We start from the raw sequence: 25,276 nt of genomic DNA, 5'->3' as shown, positions 1-25,276 counted from the left end.
GAATAAAAAAGGCGTTAGCTGATTTTTTTTTTTTTTTTTTTAGATGAAAGGCGAGTAATAATCTGCCTTGGAATATACAATGGTTACCATGGTAGTGTAAAATTTGTTCCTTTTTTTTTAAATTGAGTTACTTTTAAATGCTTTACGGTTTTATAAGGAAACCAAGTCCCTTGACTTCAATGTCCACGCAAGCTATGGACATCACAACCAAGGGACATACTCGTAACAATAGCAAAAGTGGATCAATGCTTTTAAAAGAAAAACAATCAAAAGATGATAACTAATTATTTTAGATGCGATAAACTTTAAACACATAATAGACCAATTGAAGGAATGTAAATAAGCTCATCTCACTGAGAATAAAAGCAGCCATTTAAATGAACATTTGGTTTTTAGATATATTTCCACACTATCTGTTTTTTTTTTCTAATCTAATCTCTACAGATTGAAGAGATTTGATCTACAGATTTTTGGGATTAAAGACATACACAATTAGATGTACAATTCAGGAATGCATTTACGTCTCAAGCATCGCAATTAATAGATTTTGCCAGAAGTAACAAGGACAGGAATGCTGAGAATATAAAAAATAATAAAGCGTTGAACATGGACGCACGGGATACTAGATTTTCTATCAGAGTAATATCGACAGATGAATTTATTAAATAACTCTGAACTTATAATGTAACTCAAATATAATAATAAACCTTAGTTCATAACTAAAACGTTTACTTTACCTACAGGAAACTGTACTTTGGTCGAGCACCCACCCATTTACCCAGATACACACACACGCAATACAAGTTGAGAAAATTTTATATTACGAATCACATTTATTATTTCAACGCACACTAATTGAAATAAGAGTAAGAATATTCCCAGGTTTAAACTAAAACATACTAATACATATTTCTGCCATCGCACCTGGTTTATATTGCCATATGAACAAATACACACATCCATAGAGTCCAACTGTGCATCTATATTTGTCGGAGACTTGCCGAGGACTTGGACTTTGGACTTTGGAAAGAATTGCTATCAGAGGATCACTGAACTATTTACTTAATCTAACATGAACTGAACGCAACGTTATTAGCCAATGGAACTGCGAAGGTTCACCTCAGCTGTAAAACGCTTAGCGGTATGTTTTGGTGATAGTCTCAGTAGGACTGTCTCACTCATATTATCACACAACAGGAGTCCAGAATGCCAAGTAGGATAGAAAGCGTGAAGGGTCAAATACTTATTTCAGGTGTGTATTGTGTTTTTAATTTGCACTCCGACAAGTAGCTTTTACATTCTGACCTTACTAAAACATTAGTAAGTTCTTTATTTTAAAAAAACTTTTTTATTGTATTGTAACGCAAAATTGTATTTAGAATAGAATATTTCGGTTATTATGAGGATGGAAGAAAGCTCTCGTTATTGTTTCGTTGAAGTCTGAAGCTTTATGCTCGAAGAATTAAACAGAATTTATTCCATTTCGTATTAGGAACATGTTCAGATTTCAATCCAAATCTAGATTGAATCCTTTATCATTTCTCATGAAAAAGGGGAGAAAAACAAACTGTTATTACGATTGATCCCATCCAGGTCCGAAATCAAAGAATTCAACTCCCTTCTTGTTAATAACTTGTCTGAGGCTGAAACATTTTACATTCGTCTCAATATTCCACTTCAGTCTTCACGTTTCTTCAGCCGTTACTCATATGAACAATTCCGAACCCTCTAGAAGATGTTACCTCTGTACAGAATTTTCCTAAAATGTTACAGTATATTGCTACAAAGCAATTAGAGTAATCAATAATCTCGCTTCCTATTATCCCCCCCCCCTTTCTCTCTCTCTCTCTCTCTCCTCCTCCTCCTCCTCCAGATGACAGCGCCCAAGATATTGTGACGATACCTAAAGACAAACCTGCGGACATTATTTTCTTTCATCTCCTACAAAGATGACCGAAGCAAATCACCTACAAGTATGACAGTTATTACAATACACCTTATGACTAGTTGTATTGTTCACAGGGGGGAGGAGACAACGAACAAGGCTTTAAGAGATGAACTCTAGAACTTTAATCTCTCATCTGCACATTGTATTATACTTATATGGCATCCATCACACAGCAGAGAAGCAAACTCATATTTCCTCTGTTCGAAAAACAAAAGGAAATAAATGTCTGCCATTGACATAACCATCTTTGCTCTTAAAGTAGTTCTGTCTAATGAAATACAGACGGTAAACATTAATCAACTTCATCATCACCTGAACAGTTGTCATTTAATCAATGACCACCAGTACGAACTCTGACACATAAGCTGCGCAGCTGATCTTCCGAACCACATCACCCATCTATTTGTGGACACGTGACATGGAAAGGTTTGGAGAAACAGAGCTGATATCTTTTATCGTTTACCAAATCATTTGAAAAGGACTAGCATACATAGCTGCTGAGAATATGTTCAAATGTCCATCAGAAATCAAAGCGCTCCTCAAGAGTCTATTATATCTTTCTCTTCTCCTCAAGTACACAAGCGATATTCTTTCAGTGACTTCAAGTTCTTTGATAATGTTGAACTCGACAGTCAACAGCAGATCTATATTTTTGGAGTAATATTGTCCTCTAGCCTATCCTGGAATATTCCCATCACATATATAGCATTTTTGTTCTCAAAAAATATTGATATTCTACTCTTTGTTAAGCACGTTACATTCCTTTTCTTTTTCATTCTTTCTTTCTTTTCTTTCTTTTTTTTTTGAAAACCTGTCCTCTGAAAGCTTCCCTTTTTTGAACAGGTGGAGATAGTAGTTTCTTAACTTTGGTCGACATTCGTCAACAATTTGCTATAGTTTCTGAAACAGTCGTGTGTGTGATTGATATAAAAAATAAAGGAATAGGAAAAGCAAAAAATAATATGTGCAGCGCAGATAATTCAAAGAAAGGTTAGCTACGGGAGTGCAGTTAGTTGGTATGATGATGGACTAACTCAGACACGAGTGTATGTTTTCTCCAAAAGTTTATTTGTTTCTCATTACTTAAAACACGAGAATGTTTTCAAAACAGAAATTTAATGAAGAAAAAAATGCTTACTGTCTATATCAGACTAACTTATCTTCCGATGAAAAGAAAGTTCTTATAAAGATTCCTAGAATTTTACTCGGAATTAGAACCAACATCGTTCCTGCCTAAGGCAACACATTGCGAAGTTTTTTTTTTCCCTGAGAATAAAAATTGGAGAAACACTGAATTCTTGAGATATTAAAGCAGGTATCGTATTATGGATACCCTTTCAAAATCAGTTTTATTAAAAATGTTTACTCTTAGTAAATATCTTTAAAAAATTATATTTATATACATAATAACAGCCGCCCTGGTCATTCAAATGGTTAGCGTGTCAACTCTCAAACCAAACAGATACAGCTTCGAAACCTAACGGTACAGATATTTGTGATTGCTTTTCACCTTCCAACACTATGTGTGTGAATATACTCTTCTAATATGGAGGGATTACAATGTGAGAAGTGGATTTAACCCTCCTGGTAATGGGCGAGACCTTCGCCCAGCAATGACAAAAGAAACAGCTTAGATATCATCATATAAGAACAGCAATTCCAGTTTAATACAGCAAAATGGTGTTAGTATTGGACTGTAAGATGAACAGTACTACATAACTAAACAATATTAAATAAATAAAGTTAAAAAGTAGTATAATGGTAATGTATACTAACCAAGCTGTTGTTCACAAATTGTTCTCCACTTCTGTAGGCTCACTTATAGACTGGTTTTACTGTCCTACAAAGTAGTGAAGTCACGTGATCTGACGGATCATCAGATTACACGATTTGGTGAGTTGTCCCTGATTGTATTTTCTAGCAATGTCAATGGCACGTGTGCAAAAGTATTTGATTCTAAAAGTGAAATAATCTGATATTCCATGACACATGCATTGTTTCTCCTTTGCTGAACTAGAAGCTTAGTAAATCTCAATGCTTCGGTCAAAGAGTCCCATCTAGTCTGAGGTCTATTTCTGAAAGACCAACAGGAACTTCCGATCGTCCAAAACTCATCTATCAAATACGATCTACTGTACATTATGGCATTTGCGTTTCAACCCACAGCGGAAGTTTTCCCCTTTTTTATTATTTATTCATTTACCTAACGAAACATATTCCTTTTGGATACTCTTTCATTTTGACCTTAGCTCAGAGGATGATATGCGATTCATTAACACGATCACATTCAATTCCTTATTCGTTTCAGACAGCCGCTTGTCTGTTGTCTCGAAAAGTGTTCATGTTTATTTTCTATGTTCGCAAGCTAACCGGGTTTGTAGTAATAACGGTTTTTTTAATAATAATAATTTATTACATATGATACATACATTACATAGTTTTGATTACGTAGGATACAACACTACATACATTTGTTTACATATGAAACAACATTACTTACATTTGTTTACGTATGATACAACATTACATACTTTTCTTTACATTTGATACTTTTATTATTGATTACATATGATACATTTATTTTTTTTTAATCTTGGATGAGATGTATTTTCTCAGCTTTCATCCTCGAAGCTTATTTGTGAGCTTATCTGAGGATGACACCAGTTAGTTATTATTTATTGGTTTGTTCGCTGTGCTGGGAAGCTATGAAATCAAATCTATGTTTAATTGGCTTGATTTCCACTACAGCCGTTGAGTGAAAAATTCGCACGAGCACGCACGCACGCACACACACACAATGATTTGGAATGTATTGATGCGTCGCTGAACTGGACGCCTGAATATATTGTGTTTCATGAAGTTTGTATGGTATTTTGGGAGCGTGTTTCTTGTTCATAGTATGTCCTCAGAGCTCTTTTGCGGGCTATTGTAGTTTGTAAGGTTTCTGTATTCAAAAGGTAATATTTTTATCATGTCTGGGATGTAAAAGTTTCGCGTGGTCTTTCCGTAGTGATTATTGTATTTATATGTGATACAATTAGTTGTCTGAGGTCTTGTTATACGGTATGTATTTCTGATAGTTCGCATCGAAATAATGTTTCAGCAAAGCTGCATGGTGACATAAATGTTTTGCTGTCAGTATTTTGTGTTCTGACATTGCAATGTATATAAGGTCATTATTTTCTCTTTGTTCCCAAAAGATCAGTTTTATCATTTTGTACTGTAGCGACATTAATCTATTTAGTTTGTAGGGTGCACAGAAAGCATAGGTTGTTATAGCGTATCTTATTATATTTTGGCATAGTGCTTTGTATATTAGTGTTTTTTGTCGTATGGGAACTATGTCTTTTAACCTGTAGAGTTTGCCACTTATTGTTCGGAGTTTGTTGTTGTGTAGATGGTTTATGTGGCTATTCCAGTTCATATCTACATCGAAGTAAATTCCAAGGTATCGTATTGTTTCAACCTGAGTGATTGTAGTAGTTTTGCTGTTTTGTGTGTTTTTTATGTTGGAAAGTGGATGTTGGATGGTTATATATTTGTTATCAACTGGTCGAGTCAGTGGATTTCTGAATATCATTAATTTTGTCTTTTCTGAGTTTAGGTGTATGGAGTTTTTCGTGAGCCAGTCTGAGATCATATTCATGTCGTGTTGCATATTTGTTAGGGCTATACTTGCGTTATTATGGATGGATATTATTGCTGTATCATCTGCGTATTGGAATATCTTACCTTTGAGAGGTAGCTGATTAACATCGTGCGTGTAAATGTTGAATAGAGTTGGGGAGAGTACAGCTCCCTGTGGTACTCCACAGGTTACTGGTAGCTCTGAACTTCGGTTTGACCCGATGCGTGTGATATGCTTTCTATAATAATAATAATAATAATAATAATAATAATAATAATAATAATAATAATAATAATAATAATAATAATAATTGATGTATGAATCTAGAAAGATACGCTGCTTGGAAAGAATTCAATGGACATCCCTGTGGGGAAAATTCATCGTGCCATGTAACGAGTCACGTGTTTCTTGACGGTATATATATATATTGGAGTAATGATGATAATATGATGATCCCAGGTCTGTGCAACTGCGTATGGGTGAAATTGCTGCGAGAATGGAAGTGGTGGAGTTTAAAAGATTCTTTTCGATGGGATGCCATGTTGCAGGCTTATCTGTTCGGCAAATTGTTGACAAATTGGGCCACCCAAGTCAACAATCAGTGATACTATACTGAGATAGAAACGCAGCGATTCCACTGCAAGTGGACGCCCACCGAATGTCATAGTAGGGTCGTACGAAGGATAATATGTAAAAATCGCCATTCGTTAGCCGACACGTTGAATGCAGAGTTCCGGGCATCGACTGGAACACGAATATGCACAGAAACATTCAGAACCGACGCTCACAACCTCTCAGGACCGTGATATTCAACCCCCACATTATCCGAAGCAGAATGCATCGTCGTCATGCACAAATAGCATGTAAAGTTGGACTCGGAAGCTTAGATGGCTGTAGTTATTGAGCGATGAATTACACTACACATTCTACCGAGCAGATGGAGAGGTGCGTGCGTGTGTGTGTGTGTGTGTGTGTGTGTGTGTGTGTGTGTGTGTGTGGCAGATACCCAGTTAAAATCTCTTACCAGAGTGCGTAACTCTAACTGTGAAATTCGGAGATTGCAGTGTGATGGTCCTAGTTTGGGTTCGGAACCTCTGTTTGTTGTTCCATGAACATTGAACTCTGGGCGTTCAATGTTCCATGAGTAGAAAGAAGCAATGTTCCAGACAGAGTAGGAAGCACTGGACAACACAGTGCTTCCTACTTTGTGGTGTTTCTACGGAACTGACCATTTTCTCTTTCATGCACCGTGTCATAAGGCTACTGCAACTGCATGGTTTGTGGACAGGAACGTCACCACACTTGACTGGCCTCCACAGAACCCGATCTCAATCCTATTGAACATTGTGGGATGAACTAGAGCGTCTGGTGAGGTCTAGGAACGTCTGCCCCACAACAGTCGTGGAGCTTATTACATGCCTACAGGAAGAATGGTCCAAAGTTCCCATTGATCGCTACCGTACGCTTGTGGAAAGTTTTCCCCGTTTGACTGCTGCAGTCATCGCAATGAAAGGAAATCCTACATCTTAAGGTGGGCACAATGGCTGATTGTGCCACCATAGTGTTCTTAGCACTATGGTGTCCATTGAGTTCTTTACAAGCAGTGTATTATTGCCAAATATATGAAGGGGAAACGTTTCAAATATTTGCAAGACAGCTTATGAGAAACTAGCATAGAGGTGCTTTGGAATGTACTACTTGAAAGACACAAAAGCTCTGTCCAGGAGCTTCTATGTCCACCTATTATTAGGTACTTTCTGGCATTGACGTTGCGGTACTGAGTGACAATTCTCTCTTTTTCTCTCACACGCTCTCTCTCTCTCTTTCTCTAGGTTTCTGTCTGGTTTCTGACGAGAACAGACAGTTCGAAAAGTATTTCTGAGAACAGCTTCTGGGCGAGAGTCTGTTAAATGAGTCTGAGCCACTAGAATCTTCATTGGAATTAGAAGCGTTCAAAACTCATATTGAACACATTGCGCTAAGGCAAAAAAAGAACAGATTTCGAAGGTTATTTTCGCATAAGCATTCTGATAATTTTTAAACCTTTTTAAGTTGCTCTTCATTCTAATATCCTATGTAATAAAATCCAAAAAGAAACTCAAGAGAATGAAGAAGAAAAGACTTGTAGTAAAGCTAAATCCCAGTACGTGTGTTAATACCGTTTGTCTAGCTATCTGTCTTACTAGAGATGTACTAGAGATGTTATCTAACTGTCTTACTAGAGTACTTTTACACGCTTGCACACGCATGTATGGTTTGACAGTTATTTGCATAGCTGTTATTTGATCCTGTTTATTAGAGGATTCAGGCAGCTTGCAGAACAGACTTCTTGCATTTTCTAACCCAACGTTACAAAATCCATCGGTATCTGCGTACTCCCCTTATAAATTTTAGTAACACCCCCCCATGAGGAAAAGGCAATTTGGAAGAAGTTCCAATATTATTTCATTCAAACACGAATAATTATAATGGTATTTATTTTTTAACATTAGCGTTATTATAACGCTAATATTAAACTTTTGCATCCTTTATGGGATAAAAAAAAAAAAAAATGCTACGTCCGTATGGGACCGACCAAATGACAACATACGCAGCATAGGGTGGATGTATGATTCACATTACACAGACATAAAGGAGCTGATACAAGAATGTCAGGCACATTCACGCTTCGCCAGCCATTTTATTACCATGCTTGGCTCTCTAGAGCAGGGTTTCCAAATAAGGTAAAAAAATCAATATAAAAATTAATAAAAATAAGAAAACGTTCTTTAATCCAGTTACTTTGATAATGTATTTTACATGTACAACCTTTTGTGGGTGGGAGTCACATTAAAAAAAAATTGAGCAATCCCAGTTTTCCTAAATAGTGTGTACCACGAACCGCAAAACAGCGGAAGCTGTCAATATAATGGGAAGAATAGTAAATAACTGTCTTTTTGTAGCCTACTGGAAATGAAGTATGGTTAGAGTGAACGACTTCAGAAACATGTTATCATGGGCTTCCATATTGAATACTAGTTAGTTTATAAGACTGCAAAGGCAATTTGAGCATCGAACATCAACTGAGAATGAGTCATTACAGTGTGGAAACCTGATGATGAAAATAAACTAAAAAAGATAGTCAGGTAATGAACAAGGGATACTGTGTGTTACAGGGGATACGGAATTCCCATAGATTAATTTCCAAGACTGCTCGGGTTCAAGTTGCATGGTGAATTGCTTGCGGTAATTGAACAGCAGATGTTGAATTATGGAGCGCTGTTATGGAGCGACCAAGACACATTCTTCAAATCAATTAAAAATATTTGGATATGATGACTATCAGGAAAATGCTGTTTACTAGAATGTACTTATCTCGTGTATTAACCACAGTGTGGTGTTGTCACAATATTGGATATGATTTTCTTGGTTTAGAACTTTTTTATGTGACAAAAAATGAATATTAAAACTATATACGATATGCTGATACGATAATGCACTGTATCAAACTGCACTTCCTGTTGTTTGAGGAATTGTTATAGTAACCAGCACAGATCTGAACTTGTAAATAATGTAAGCATTTATATATTAGAGTCATGTAGTGTATTAAACCAGCTATTTGAACAAATAAAAATATCGGACATACTGTACAACTACTGATTTCGAACGTTTGCTTGTCATGACTAGCTGCAGAAAAATACAAGAAAATGTGGGATTTTTTTGAGGTGAGTCTTTATTGATTTGCATTTTTTATGATTGAGTTCTGATTATGTTCATATTTGGTATAAGGTTTTAGTGTAGTTCTGCAGGACAGTTTCGTCAGCGCTGCGATTAGAATTATGACACTGAATTCCTGAGGACACTTGTACCTTTTCTCTCTTTTTTTTACCTCTTTCTTCCAGTGAGAAAGTTACATTGCATACACATTACTGCCAACTGGGTACAAAATAATAATGGAAAGGAAATGAATTCTGGCGTAATGTCATAAAAGTTAAGTGTTGGAAAGGATGGAAGAAGTTTGGTAATTAATGCATTAGCACTTATTAAAACAGTTAAGGAATGATCGTGAATCATTTGTCAAAAGGTAAATTTAAATAACTTTACCTTTTCTGATGTCGCTTGATTCCGGAATCATTCATTTGTGCAAAGAATAAACTATAAAAACATATCGGTTAACATAATCACCTGACAAACATCACCTCAGGATTTGAAAACTTTATCAATGACAAAATAGGAAGATAATAATCAAGATTCTTTCCAACATCTTCCAGAATTCGCACAGTGAGCTGTTTTTCAAAAGAAAGTCTTAATAAATCCATCAGCATTTTATTAGTTTGCGGTAATTTTATGATAAAAAAAGCAATAATATGTAAATACGATATTTGGCTGAACACATTCTATTTGAAAACTGTAATTAATCTTGTTCATACGAGAGAAAACGGATTTAGCACTTACGGAACTGATCAAGAAATGACGTCCAAATTCTGCCTGAATACGATTGGATACTGTGCATAATAAAACTTGCTGTGTTACTTAATTTGTCTTATATTGTCTTCATTTGGGTCCATGTATCACCGACCTATTAAAACCATCCACAAAAAAAATAAATGTGCAAAGTTAAAGATTTATCAATGTCTTCAGTTTCAAATATTAGATGACATAAGATTCCCTAATTTATTCTTAAAGGTTAAATGCATATGCAATAACACATATACACTATGATGATGCTTAAATCATCATACCATATAGAATGAAATAGTTCAGCGACCAACAAATGTTGGATGCTGAACTGTTCCTTGTCTATAGCAGAGAAAAAAAAAAAGATACAACGTGAGTAGAAGTGCAGTTCACTTGAAAAGACATTATATCACATTCTATCAATACCACAGGTGCTCTTTAGTAAGATTACAGTAATATGATCAGCTATCAACATCTATCTCAACGCGATTGATCTAAAATTACGTTGAAATTAAACAGAACTTCTTAATTCAAAAATGATATGCGTGGGCAATTCATGCGTAGATGCAAAATATTTAAAGAGGGATTACTACTTTGTTTTCTTTAATAAAAAATTGTGATTAACAGTTGAAAAGTGGTTCACCTTGTGATTCATTGACTCTAGTTTGGAGTCAATGATTAATTGGCGTTAACAAAATGAATCGGGTAACATGAAACTGGAAAAACCATTTACCTGTTTCGTATGGGTGATGTTTGTATCATAAGATCTTCAGGAGGAAGAATCAAACAAAAATTAAGATTAAAATTAATAATAATCAAAACTAATAACTGATTTAAAATCAGGAAGGAGTAATTGGATTTAATTTATAAATGGACATTACAATAATAAAAAGGATTTTGTATAATCCAACTTTATTCAGATTTAAAGATCATATTACTGTAATCATACGGCATTTCCATTGTGTTAACAAGATTCCAAGTTAAAGAATAAGACTATATGCAGAGTATTTTTATTGTCAGCAGTTTAGGGTGAAATAATTTTATAAATTAAATGGCAGAACTAAATCTGCCGCTAGGTGGACAACGTTTGCTTTATGCAAATAGTTCTGATTTCATTCGCTACGAAATTTAAATTCTCGGCAACGGTAATCAAACAAATTCGACAAAAATAACAAATTTAACAGGAGAATGTGTAAAAGTAAAATTGTTTACTCTGAATAGCATCTTTAAACGAAAAATCATATAAATGAATACAATTTGCTGTATTTAACAAATGGTTTAACAGATGAATTATTCTAAGACAATTTTTGCTTAAACAAAGCATGATTTTTTTTGACCATTGACCATTGACGTTACTGACAGGATGGGTGAAGCACAAGTGCTTTTCATATTCCCCTTTATCTGTAATGAGAGTTATTTGGGAATGGGAGATTTGTGAGCAATTAAGCTCGCCCTCTGAGGGCAGTTGTGTTAGCTATGATCGGTTGAGAGAAGAATAGCCTTCAGTCTTTTGTGTTTGGAGTAATCAGTCTCATTGTAATTGACAGCTTGTACGATTAGAGGGTTTGAATGTGAACTTGACTTCACGACTGCAAGATCACGAAGAAGGGAGGAGTTGTATGGAGTGCCGGTTTCTCGGTGAATTTGTGAATTTCTGATGAACCACAGTGCATCCAGGATCATCCTAAGGCATTTGTTTTGGATTCTCTGTAATTTTGAAATGTTTGATCTTGAAGTGTGACTCCATGCTGATGAGGCATAGGTAATGACTGGACGTATTACCATCCGGTAAAGAAGCAATTTATTATGTAGGTTCAATTTGCTCTTGCGGTTGATCAATGCGTAGAGCTGAGCTATGACTTTGGAAGATTTGGAGCAAATGAGATTGATGTGTTTGTTGAAAAGGAGTTTCTTATCCATCAATACCCCAAGATATTTGGTATCTGACTGCCATGGGATCTTTTGACCAGAGAGCAGGATGTCTTCTTTGTTGCAGATCATTCTTCTTGAAAACACCATGGCTGAGCTTTTGAGGGGGTTTACTTGAATTCTCCAGTTGGTGAATCAGTTTGCTAGCTCATTGATACTTCCTTGGAGTCTAGTGATTGCTAGGTGAGGGCTGAGCGATCTAGCTAGAATAGCGGTGTCGTCGGCATAAAGAGCCGTAGTAGTTGTTTTTGGGTTGAGAGGAATATCTGCCATGTAAGTTGTGAAAAGTATTGGGGCCAGAAGAGAACCTTGAGGTACTCCCGCCAGGATTTTGCGCCTTGAAGAAACAATTCCGTTGAGTTTTACTTGCATGTATCTTTCATTGATATATGAATATATGAGTTTCACTAGTTTAATTGGGATATTGTTTTCAATTAGTTTGAAGATAAGGCCTTGATGCCAGACCTTATCAAAGGCCTTGGCAACATCCCAAAACACAGCAGCAGTGTGAAGGTGCCAGTTAAAACGATGAGTGATATGTTCTGTTAGTCGGTGAATTTGTTGCACCGTGTTGTGAGCTTTGCGAAACCCAAATTGCTCATTTGGGATTATTTTCTGTTGGTCCACTGCTGATTGTAGTCTTGATAGGATGACCTTTTCTATTACTTTGCCAAGACAGGAAAGAAGACTGATGGGTCTGTAGCTTTGGGGAAGTTGTGGGTTATTACCATGTTTTTTCAGAGGTATAATGTCCGCGATTTTCCAATCAGAGGAAAAGTATTGGAATCTTAAAATGGAATTGGTAATATTAACTAGATGAATTATGGCTTTCCGTGGGAGTAGCTTTATTATTCTGTTGGTAATGCCGTCAGGGCCGGGGGCCTTTTTATTCTTCAGATGGGAAATGATATTTATTATTTCTGTTGGAGATGTGGGGGTGATGGTTTCTGAATCATCCTTAGGCTGACTTAGTGCATTTCTAACTTTACGATGAACTTTGTAAATAAGATTGATATTTAAGTTTGCATAAGATGGGCTGCATTGATTTTCCAGATTGTCAATTAGGGCTTCTACTTTTTTCTTCATCTGTGTGTGCAACTCCAAGATTGGTCTTTAAAGGGGGAAGTGGTTGTCTTTTGGTACGAAGAGATTTTACAAACTTCCACATGGAGTTATCTTCTGGGTTGATTTTCCTTCAGTTTGGTTTCCCATTTGGAGTTCCTGTGGACCTGGAGGGCTTTTCGAACCTGTCTGTTCAAAGTGTTTAAGGTTGTTTGTCCTTCGGGGCTCTGGTGTTGTGATATCGCTTTCTGGCCTTGTTTTTGGCCCTAATCAGGTCCATTATCTCTTCTGGGATCCAATTAGGAGCGTGGAAGACAGTGGTTTGAGTGACTGATGCTATTGCTGTGTTGATTTGCCTAGTTAAATTGTTTACAGCTGGATCTATTTCTTCTTTTTTACGAATGACAGGGGGGAGGACCGATGTGGATTGGAAGAACCTTAGAGAGCTTGTCCCATGGTATGAAAGAATGATGGGGAGAGAGCTGGTCTTGAAGTCCTAACCTGAGTAGGATGGGATTTTGATCTGAGTTAAGCTCTTCTACTGTCTCCAGCTGGTATTGATATTTGATGTTTATGAGGATAACTATGTCTAATACATCAGAACTTCCTGATGGGCTGTAGTGGGTGGGCTCAGTGGGTCCAGCTACTATTGATGAGTTGAGTAATGTGTAGTTGTATAAGGTACGGCCTTTGGTGTTGATTGACGAACTGAACCAGGCCGTATGTTTGGAGTTAAGGTCTCCAGCTATAATTATGGAATCCGTGGAGCCGAGGATAGTTCTAAGTCTGCTGTCAATAGTGGAATACTGGGAGGATTGTACGCTGGGTAGATTTTGAGTTTGCCAGCGTTATTAGTGTGCACCTCCACACCCGTCACCTCAAGGTTTAGAGTTTGGGGGTTGGTCAGCGAGTTGTGGCTTAAATAATTTTTGATAAAAATAGCTGTTCCGCCTCCACTAGAGTTAAGTCTGTCTGTCCTGTATAAAATATAACCTCTTAGTTGATGGTCTGAGGTGGGATTCACTGATCAAGATTATGTCTGGATTGTATCTTTTTGCAAATTCTTGCAGCTCGAGAATTTTGTTTGTTAAGCCATTGGCATTCCATGCTGTTATCATGAGAGAATTTGGTTTAAATTTTTTAAACATTATAGAGAGCTGTTAATATGGATTGGGTTTCTGGGTAGAATCTTTTTCTGGAGGATGGTGAGGTGCTTGCTTTACTGAATTCATGCAGCATTGTTGCAAGTGACGAGGTTAAAGCTGATGTGAGATTAGAGCTTGTTCGCTCTTGCGATGAAGAAGTCTGGGTTCTTACCTCTTCCGCATATGATTTGGACATGGTTGAAGGTCGAGTGCCTTCCTGTGTTGTCGAATGTGAGGTAATATGATCTGGAGGGCGAACTGCTTGGATGTGCATTGTGTCAATTCTTGGAGGAGCGCGGTTACTTCTTAATGATCCACGGTTTTTTGGATGGAAAAGGCAACCCTTGTAATTAGGGGGGTGTGGTCCTCTACAGTTGGCACAACAGGCAGGTATCGATCTGGGTTTGGTGCAGGAGTTGATTTGATGACCCTCACCGCATTTTAGGCATCTATATGCAGCTCTGCACAGTTTTTGGGCATGCCCGAACCTCTGGCATCTGTGGCACTGCCCTGCCGATGCCTTCTTCCTTAGAGGTTCGGTTGTGATTTTAAGCTTACAGATGTCCGTTACTTCATATATGCTTTTTTGTGTGTTGGAGATTTCGACCAACACCAGTGGCATTGGTGTTTTATCTGACCTCAACATTCTACTGACTTTGGTTGGAGTCAGTCCTTGATTGATGAGGTCAGCTGTGATCTCATCAGTTGTGATGCCTTCAGCCACTTCTCTTAGAACTACCTTTAAGTTCTTCTCGCTTGCTAGCGCAAAGGTGTGGAAGGGCAGTTTGGAGTTGTCAAACATTTTCGTCATCAAGCGATAATCAGTGACAGTGGTAGGGTGGATCTTTACACCCTCTTCAGTATTTCTTGCCCAGGAAAAATTGATATTTTGTTCTCCTAGGGATCTTGAGACTGAGGTCCATTTGTCTTGATCTCGAAGGATAACTGGAGGGACCTTTTCTTTTCTGTCTTGGGAGATCTGATTTTGTTGAGTTGTTACATTATCTTCCAATTCACCTCCCGATGTTCTGCGTCTTTTATTAGATTGTTCCTCATGAGAACAATCGAACTGTCGGGGAATCTTTGTAGATAGAACAAGTGTAATGTCCTCTTCTATGTCCAAATCATCATCTTCAGTGTCATTTACTTGAGTGAAGAGATTAAAGCAACCAGGATAGTCTGTATCAAATTTCTTAAGGATGAATTTGAGAATGTCAAGTGACATATCATTGTTTAGCTGTTGAATGGCGTCCTTGATATCGTTTACATTCTCCATTCTTGTGTACGAAATATTAAGATATATTTCGGATAGGTATGATGGCGAATAGAACGGGCTAGGGCCAGAAAATTGTATCAAAAGTTAAATTCTTACCTTCTATTCCGCAAACAAAGCAGATTCACAATATCTAAAACTCACTAATCACCACTGAAATCAAAAAACATTCTTAGCAACAACAACCATCATGCGAGACTACTATGCGAGCCGCCATCTTTTCTAATAATCTGGTTTTTTTTTGCAAAGTTGCGAAAGTATTTATGTAATGGTCGAAGCGGTCTCCTGGATATGCAATCAAAAAAAAAAAAAGAATAATAATCAATAATAAATTTTTAAAAAAGGCAGACGGAGAAATATTGATTAAGAGAACTAGTACCGATAATAATCCAAATTTCATCAAATATGAAAGAACATAAAAAGTAATTTATATATTATTGTAATCGATTTGGATTTATAGCTTTAAGCTTGCAATATCTTAACACCACCTTTTACAGACCAGTTCCGTGAAGGACCATCTAAAATGGGGGGGAATGATTGGGGGGGGGGGAATCATTGAAGCGATATTTCTGAAATAACAACAGCATTTAAGGAATCAATTTTAGCGTATTCAAAATAACACGTTCTCTCTACGTTGATATGACCTTCTGTTTAAGGTTGAATTAAGTAACTAATGAAACACTTATAACCATCATAATGAATTCTTAATTTCAGGGATCCTACGCCAGAATGACATCAGAAAATGCGCATTAGTATTGGGTACTAATAAGTCTCCTGGTCAATATGATAATACTCCACTGGTAATCAAAGCTTGTGCTCGAGAATTAAACAACGCCCATCAGATGAGAGAAATTACCTACGGCTACATTACAGCAAATGTTCTAAATGGAGTGTGTGAGTAGCAATACAACCGCACAGCAATCAATCTCTGATTGAGTGCCCTACACGTTCCAGCAGTCCCAGAAGATTCCACTTAGCCGTACAACTGTGCACGATCCTCTGACTGAGATCCTTTAGGAACCTGTCTAGCATAAACGTGGTGGCCATTCATCTGGCATGCCTCTACCTGTCCAGAATGTCGGTGGTAGGTAATGACTCCAACAACACATTAGTTTCTTCTCCAAGAAGTGTTGACAACCATGCCATCGAGTGTGGGTAGCAAAAACTATGGACCGATGACGCCGTCTCTAGTCATGCATGTTGCGAATGTTCACTATGCCATTGGAGATAGATTGAGATTTATTTATAAAAAGCACCATGCTATAGTAAAAAAGGGGTTCGGTATAACCTTGCAAAAAACATTGAGCCATTGTTCCTGATGGCAAATACACCATACAGCAGAATGTCGTGCGACTACCTGTGCAGTTATATCTCCGACAACGTGCGATATCTCTGTGGGAAAGTCTATATGACATTATGTCATCAGAATTGGCGGTAGAACAAGTGCCCTGAGTTTGGCCAAACAATTTAGAAAGACTCTGTGTAAGTTGTCATCAAAGTACACAACTCTTTATAAAGTCTATCCTTAAAGAGCGAGAGAAGAGTCAGCCATCAAACTATTGTCCCATTCTTTTCTCAATTCAAAATTCTCGAAAGTTATGGAGAAAGTCATCAAGAGCCATCTTCTTAACTATGGAGACCCATCAGTTAATTGGTGGTAGCCAATTAACTGATGGGTCATTTTCAACTGACCTTCCTTACCTACCTTTGAACTCAGAACATGGAAAGATTGGGAGAAACTCATGCCATAGCTCTTGATATTTCCAAGTCATTATATCCTGCCTGGAAACGAAGTCTTTTTACCAAGGTACCATTTTGTGGTCTCCCTCTACCCTTTGTGACTGGATTGCCAGTTTCTTCTCTGATCGTTCACTGCATGAGATGGTAGATGTTTTCCTTTCATCAGATTTCTTTATCGATGATGAAGTAACTCATTATCCTCTACTCTCTTCCATCTCTTCCTCCTATCTTCCTCTTTCTCTTTCTTATTGTCTAACTTGAAATATATTCATGGTTTAGCTAATGGCACTACTTTCCATTCCTTTTCTTTTAATAAAGACACCTTAAATATTAAATACTTTTTTAAATACTTACATTATTTGGGCTTGACGATATTCCATAACTAATATCTTAAACACTGATCGTCTTACTATTATCAATTAAGGAGGATAAGGTAGTAAATTTCTATCCCATCAAAGCACATTACCCGAAGAAAGATTCCACTTCTGTTCTTCCCTCCTTTTTACTTTTAATAATGTTCCGATTTCGAAACAATATCCGTTTACCTTTCTTGGACTCTCTGCTACATCTAGTTTACAAATATGTTACAAATATGTCACACATCCATGGGCTCCTGAGCTCCAAAAATTAGGGTATTATTTTTGTTTTAAAACATTACTTCTCGCCTACTGAAAACCCCTCATATTATTATTCCCAAATCTGGCCCACTGGTTCAACGAAAACCTTGATAAAAAATTCTTGATTGTATACAGAAGAAGGCAATCTGCTTAACAGGTGACCTCTCTCTCTCTCTCTCTCTCTCTCTATCACTAACTAACCTCTCCCAGTCACTTGTCATACTCGCTTTGTTTCTGCATTATACATCTCTTATACGGATACTTTCATGGACAATGCCCCACTGAACTAGCTACTACCATTCCTTTTAATCCTGTAAGAATAAGCATCCGCTGGTCAACATCCGTACACAGTTCAACGTCAAACAAATGGACCATCTTCTTATAATCTTCCTTCGTTCCATTTACCCATGTTTTTTCCCCAATGAGCTCATCTTCTTGCCATACTCCAAGAGGCGAAAAGCGACTTATCAATTTCTGTGCTACTACCCAAACATACAGTACTGTTTATTACCCTCAAACAAAAAAAAACTAATTTCGCTTTTCTTTGTCTTTGATAATCGAATCTCTAGGCAAGATCAAACTTCTCTTGCTGGATCTGCAACCTTTCAAACGTATCACATCTACAGCCTCCCTCTTCGACCTTTGACACACTTGGTATCCTTTTTCATTTAAGCTATTTCCACTTGTATTACTGCTAGCACTACAAATTATAAATCTCTTCGGCCTTATAATACTGTTCTCCCATTTTGTGGTGGGTAAAAAATAATCTCCCTAGAAATTGATGTAATCCTAAGAGAAGATATTTCTCTTACATCTGACCCAACTCCCACAGATTCATTCCAATCACTTTCAGTTTGTGCCTCTTTGATAGGTATTTTCAAGTCATTCATTACTCAACTTTCGTTTATGGTTGTTAAATGACGGAAAAGAAAATCAACATTCATTGTCCAGTTTCGAACCTATGAACCAACTTTCCGGACCTTTCTTTCCACTTCAAACAGTGTGAGGATTTGTTCTTTAGTTGAGTCACTCTCTCAGATAGTTTTCCTCAAAGAATACAACCTCCAACTGTTTCAGAAACACGTCAACAGGATTCTTCGCTTTCCTTATCCACTTGTCCACACACACACATCACCGATATGCGAACCTTGGAGGGAGGTAGAACGTTTTGGTCGTTTTACATTTCAGATAGTTTCGTAGATGAGTAATTTTGTACATCTGCAATTTCTCTATTAGGAAAATATTGTGCACTCAACGTCGAAGTAGAATGAGCGTTTAGTGCTTATGATATCGTATGACTTCCCGAACGAAAGTCTCTGATTTGCTTATTGAAACATGTGAAACTAATTGATGAATTCTACTACTCTGAGGTTATTTGTTTGTCATAAAAAAACCCTGTCTTCACTCAGCTCGCAAAAATGTAATCGAAGAATTTCTATTCTGAAAAGACTCGTAACGTGCGAATATTACCAAACTTGTAAGTCACTTTAATATAATTAAGGAAAAATATCATTATTATAAACTTATATTAACAAACAGAATGCGAACAACTTTTGCCTAGTTAGACAGAACGCACAAGTAAAATATGAAAGGTTGTGTTTACTAAAAATCATTGTTTTCTCTCATTTAAAACGGCAAAACCTATTTCACGAATTCGCATGACAAACCACGTTGTTGAGAGAATAATAGGCTTAGCTTCACTGAATTGCTTCGTCAGTAAGCCTAACTGACACATATTCGAAGCGGTTTAGGTAACACTTGTTTTAAAGTCAGAAATAGTCTATATTATGTTTGCATACCAATGCCAGAAGTATCCGAAATAAGGGGGGGAGGGTTGAAATCGTTGCATTGATCGAGTCTATTCGCCTCCCAATCAGTGAAACTTTGAATGAGGATGATATCCAGACAGGAATATAAATGAAGTGTTATGATATCTTTATGATAGCTGAATCAGTTTACTAGACACGACTACTTGATCTTAAGAGGATTATAAAACTGTTTTTATTCAATTTTATTAATTAGGTTCCTTTTTATCTAATTAGATAAAACAAATAATATTTATATTTTAATTTATTTAATTTTAGTAAGTGTTTTAAAATATAAAGTAAGACATACACAAATACAAACCCTCTGTGTTTGACCCAAACAAGGTCGAATCATAGCCTCATAAAGAGCGGGAGGTTATTATATCCTATTGCGCTATGATTCGGCTGCATTTTAACTAGTGTGCTCAGATTCGGCTACCTCAATTTCTTAAGGATCAGGGGGGGGGGGGTGATACAAAGACGAGAGACAAAGCTAGTGACAGTCTTAGAACTGCTCCAAAAGAAGATAGACTGGTGTGAGTTGCAAAGTCTGCTTAACAGGCAGATAATTTTATTCTAAATTTCACAGGTGTAATGAGATCGTCCAGGTTACAATACACATAAAATTTGAAAATTAAAAAAGGAAGGTTTAAAGAAAGGAAAAAGAAAGTTTAGAAAAGAATTAAAAAGATAAATTTAGAAGATTCTTCTGTTGCTTGACAATTCACTTATTATTGAATAGTATGTCTGAAAAGTGAACAACATCTACTTACATTTCTTCAAGTTTTGCTAGCTTTGTGTATTCGCTATCTTTTTCATTCTTTCTCTCTCTTTCGTATTTTGCGTTCGTATTCGTTGATTAATGTGTCCAAAATTTGGCTAATTATTCCTTTCACACCTTTGTCTTCTTCGTTTTTTTACTAGATGGCCTTCTGAAAGCCAAAAAAAATTCCTATTTATGACGTGTAAACATAAAATGGAAATCAACTCAGTTGAGCCAACTGAGATAATAAAAGTTGTTATATTATTGCAGTTAAAACAATCACAAACTTTTCAGTGACACGTAGAATATTGCGGATTTCGAAATGTAAATATTTAACTGACCCTATTTCATTTGTTTCAATTTAAGGACACAAGATGCGCGAGAATACTGTTTAGGAGATTATGTAATCAAAAACATCTAAAGGAAAGAACCAGGTCCTGTCATAAACAAATGGAAGTCGCTTAAATGGGCCAAATTATGTCTTTCCCAATGTTGCCCAATCGACTGGAATCCACTGTATTTGCTTTCAAGACAGTAGCATTAGTTTTTGCAAAGCGGGTATATTCTATTCAACCAGTCCGACCACAATACAAGTAAGATCAAGAAACAAAAATACTCAGACATACCAAATAAGAATACAGAGGACATCAGGGCATACAACTTGCAATTATTTCATGATGAGCCTGCATAAAAGAGTAATTTTCGTTTATATATTTGCAAGGCTTAAGTTATTTACATTTACTACAATGCATGAGGCGGAACAGATTTCTTTTAGGTGATAACAAACAAGCAACCCTACATCGTATTTATTTCATGTGATCAGGATTACAGATGCGATGGCTTTCTGACATCTTAGAAATAACTTAGTAGTCCAGATGAATCTATTTATATCTCATCTCATTCATTTCTATATCGTATTACTTAATTCGCAAAAGGAAATCAATACCTTTCCAAGAATTGGGATTGTCATTTGAAATGCAAGGTATCACATGAATATTTTATTGCTTAATAAAATATACCTCGTTTGGCATTGATATTATGAAATGTTTACTTTTATTAGTTCATAAAATGAAGATATGCAGGCTACATATCTGCGGCAAGGTTCGTATTGCGAAAACGGTACGAAATAAGCTATTCGGATTTCACTCGAAACTGTCAAAGCGAAGGACAAGACGAGGACGTATGAAATGTAGCCGTCCCGGAGCTGAACTTTTACATCTCAGGTGACTTCTTGAGATGTAAAAGTTCAGCTCGAGATGGAACAAATTATTGGGTAACTCTATGCCGTGTCATGTTCTGTGAGTCAAGGGGAAATCATGTTCACGAAAGACTTAACAAGACAACGACAAAGTTACCCAGCAATTTGTTTCATAAATTTCCTAATTCATTCCACAAATGCTTCGCTGGATTGAGATCAAACGAATACATAAAGCAAATATAAAAGTTAAGATTGTTCGCCACCAGATTGCAAACTCACATTTTCGGAACTTGGACACTATAGCAGCATTGTCGATGTACGCTGTTGATGCTGTTGCAGCAAAAGCCATTCAGTCAGACCGATGCGTCCATTTCGTTTTCTTCTTTTTCAATCAAAAGGCCATCTATATTACTAAAAAACGTCAATCGAATTTTACCGTTCTCCCTTAAACTGAAACCAATGAACTGGGTGAGGCTGAGAGATTTCCAAGCTGAAAGAAAAACAGCATTCTTAATTTCGCGTTTTTGGCTGTGCATAGAATTGATGGATGATTATTTCCTTGAGTTATACACCACGATCAGTATGAATTTTCAGAGTTGTTCTTGGATTCTGGATTGTTGTAGTAATTCCGACATCTTTTAGTGATATGAACAAGAGTGTGAGCTCGAACACACGCAACGCAAGTGCGACTACGTATATTTTTATTATGTCCATACTCTCTTCCTATCCAAATAGTATTGTATAAAATTATTAGAGTAGTGTGCACCAAGGAAAAAAGGAAAACGGCCAAGTAGCAAAACAATGAAGAGAAGCTAAAAAGTTGTACACATGAGCTGAGTGTAAAGAAATCGTAGATCTAAAAAACAAATAGGACCAATTCAAAGTGTATACGAAGTAGAAATGCTACAGAGTGTAATGGCATCTCTTAAAGGCGAGAATGTAGTATAAAGAAACTGCTTTATTTAGAAAGGGAAAACAGTGAGTTGATCATAGTGACTCCGACAGTAAATCTAATAAGTTGAGTGAGCAGCGAATATCAATAGAGACTCACTAATGAGAAAAATGGATATGCTAGATGCAAAGAAAATAGAGACGTGGAATAAAACAGAATGTTTTTCAGCATCAGAGAAGGAATTGTGGATCTGATAAATAGACTAATTTCCTTGAAATGTATAAACGAACATGTGATCATCCATATTAGCACAAATGAGATTGCCAGTCAAGAGAGGGCCTCAGATATCTATCCTTTATATATAAAATGATAAGGCTTTTTGTGTAACGTTTTTATGTCACGTTTTTTTTCAAGTTATTTGAAACGTTTTGAAACTAAGGGGAGAACCGGCCTACCAATCCGGAACTCGGGGGGTTGGGCGCCGTAGGTGCCGGGGGGGGGCGGAATCCCCTTTCGAGTTTTCGAAATTCGAATCATCAGAATTCAGAACCGGCCTACCGGTCCGGAACTTGGGGGGTTAGGCGCCAGGGGGGGAGAGGAACCCCCTGTTGTCGAGTCATCAGAATTCAAGGAGAACTGGCTTACCAGTCCGGAACACGGGGGTGGGCGCCGTAGGCGTCAGGGGGAGGAGTCCCTAGTATTTGATAAACTATTAAGAAAAGTAGAAAACTTAATTCGGATATAAGTCAGTCCAATATTATGTCAAAATATGACAGTAGGGAAAAAGACAAGATACTGCCTTTAATGTAGCTAGAAATACTTAATTTATACACACTCATGGGCCAAAACACTATGACTACTCCAACCAACCAAATTGCACGTTTCGCAGTGGACAGGCCGGTGGTGGCGATATCCCGAAATGGGGTTTGTTCTCGGACATCACTGGATCCCGTCATTTCCATTGAATACACTGCAGAATTTACTGATAATTCTTCCTTGGGATTGTCTTACCTGGTGACATTGTGGTCCAACAGTTCTGCACTCTTTCCAGCTAGACAATGCTCAATGTCACAAGGCCCACATTGTCGAAGTAATTCAAAGAGAATATCCGGACATTTCTTTCCCTACCCTGGCCACCTAATTCTCTTGATTTGAATTCCATGGAATAAACAGTTGTGGGATTATGTGAAATGCAGCAGCAGCATCCGGTCTACGCTAGTTCCTCGCTCGATTGCTAATGTACGGGACCTTATTCTGGCTCCTGATCCAGAATACTTGAAAACAACTTTCTTTGTCTAGTGGGGTCAATGCTAAGACGATGGTGCAAGGAAGTGTTCAGAGCCCTGTACCTAAAAATGTATTGGACGAAATTCAACCAAACTTGGTGTAAACCTGAAACACGGGGTTTTGATTTACAGAAGATACAAAATAGTACCAAATGCTGCCAACTGGGGATAATTCGCACTAATGAGCTGATATTTGCATAGTCTCACTTTATAATCTCACTTTATACTGACAGATTGATGGATATAAGGAAGACCGAAACGGATTCGCGTTCTGATAAGACTGACGTTCTATGGATTTCACCTTACCGGAACGTGAGTTGCTAGTTAAGCTTTACTATTAACAACGCGGTAACGCTAATGCTGCGCTTCGAGAATTTGGCGTTTGAAGGATAAGAGAAAAGGTCCAATGACAGTAACAAATCTTAGAAAAATCATTTTACGATTTGAAAATAGCAGATCTTTAGCAGTGTTGCCAGGACGAGGCACAAACAGATTATTCCTCAACAACGAAGTGGCAACTGCCGTAGGGGAACACGAATGAATAACGCACAAGGGTCCAGCAGTGCTTGAATAATATCAAGGCAGGGCGTGCCATACTCAACTGAAAATTCTAAGTCAAATGCTGAGGTTTTTCGCCTACATTATCTGCCATACCTTTATCTGAATGACAGTATTAACTCACAAAACTGCCGCATTTGGGCTGCGAATAACCCTCATATGTTCCATCAGACCCCTTTGCACTCACCGAAAGTTACAGTGTATGCTGTGGTTTCATTGTATCGTTTAAGAATCTTCGCTGCTGCAGTAACTGCAGCAGCAAAGATGCCTTGACTCTACCATATTCATACAGGATGGAGCATCACCTAACATTGGATTGCCTTTACAGCGAATGTTACGAAAACACTTCACAGAACACATTAATTAATCGTGCATTTCCTACAGCATGGCCACCTCATTCGCCTGATCTTTACCCCTGTGACTTTTTGGTTGTGGAGCCATCTGAACCGTGTGGTGTATGAAGGATATGTTCCTGATTTAGCAACCTTGAAAGATAGAATAACGCAGCATGTGAGGCAAATCAATGCAGATCTGTTGCGTTCGGCTGTAGAAAAAGTCATTCACAGATTCCATTTTTAGAATATCTGAAAGGAGGAGAACTCCTTTCAAGTTTTCAGAGGACATACCCCTAACCACATCTGTAAGTTATACAAGTACGAAAACTCATTTATTGTGTCTCTCTCGAGGATCGAGTAATTGTCACTCCGTAACAATTCCATCATCTTATTTTGACATTTATCAATGTTAAGAACAACTGTGGCGTTGCATTTATCCGCAGGAAGAATAATTATTCTTAACATTGATGAATATCAAAATTATATGATGGAATTGTTACGGAGTGACACTTACTCGAATCTCGAGAGAGATCCCACTCGTGAGCTCCACAACCGGACCAATAATTTACTGAGAACTACCTCTGAACTACCTGGAAACATTCGCCTTTCTCTTCGTTCTCTCCAAAATCCCCCCCTTAAAATTCACAAGGTAAATATCCC

At 37.2% G+C, this 25,276-nt stretch overlaps 1 long non-coding RNA gene across 14 annotated transcripts in view; it reads right to left on the bottom strand.

Annotated features, from left to right (window-relative positions):
- LOC150096118 (uncharacterized) overlaps positions 1 to 21,146 on the bottom strand; it is a 75,966-nt gene extending 54,820 nt beyond the window's left edge. For 10 of the 14 annotated variants that reach the window (XR_016549896.1, XR_016549897.1, XR_016549892.1 and 7 more), the window contains exons 1-3: positions 20,974 to 21,146; positions 20,358 to 20,516; positions 10,011 to 10,134 (exon numbers count right to left, since the gene is read on the bottom strand). This is a non-coding gene — a long non-coding RNA (uncharacterized LOC150096118). Of the gene's footprint in view, positions 1 to 3,724; positions 3,786 to 10,010; positions 10,135 to 20,357; positions 20,517 to 20,973 lie in introns of those variants that run through there. The other 4 variants (XR_016549890.1, XR_016549900.1, XR_016549901.1 and 1 more) reach the window with 4 other exon arrangements.
- Between the last annotated feature and the right edge of the window lie 4,130 nt (positions 21,147 to 25,276).

This window comes from Typopeltis vanoorti, chromosome 19, assembly GCF_054136105.1.
Source record: "Typopeltis vanoorti isolate ZY-2024b chromosome 19, IOZ_Tvanoo_1.0, whole genome shotgun sequence".
Taxonomy (NCBI): domain Eukaryota; kingdom Metazoa; phylum Arthropoda; class Arachnida; order Uropygi; family Thelyphonidae; genus Typopeltis; species Typopeltis vanoorti.
The sequence above is the reverse complement of the archived record's forward strand: the minus strand, read 5'-3'. Positions and strand labels throughout refer to the sequence as shown.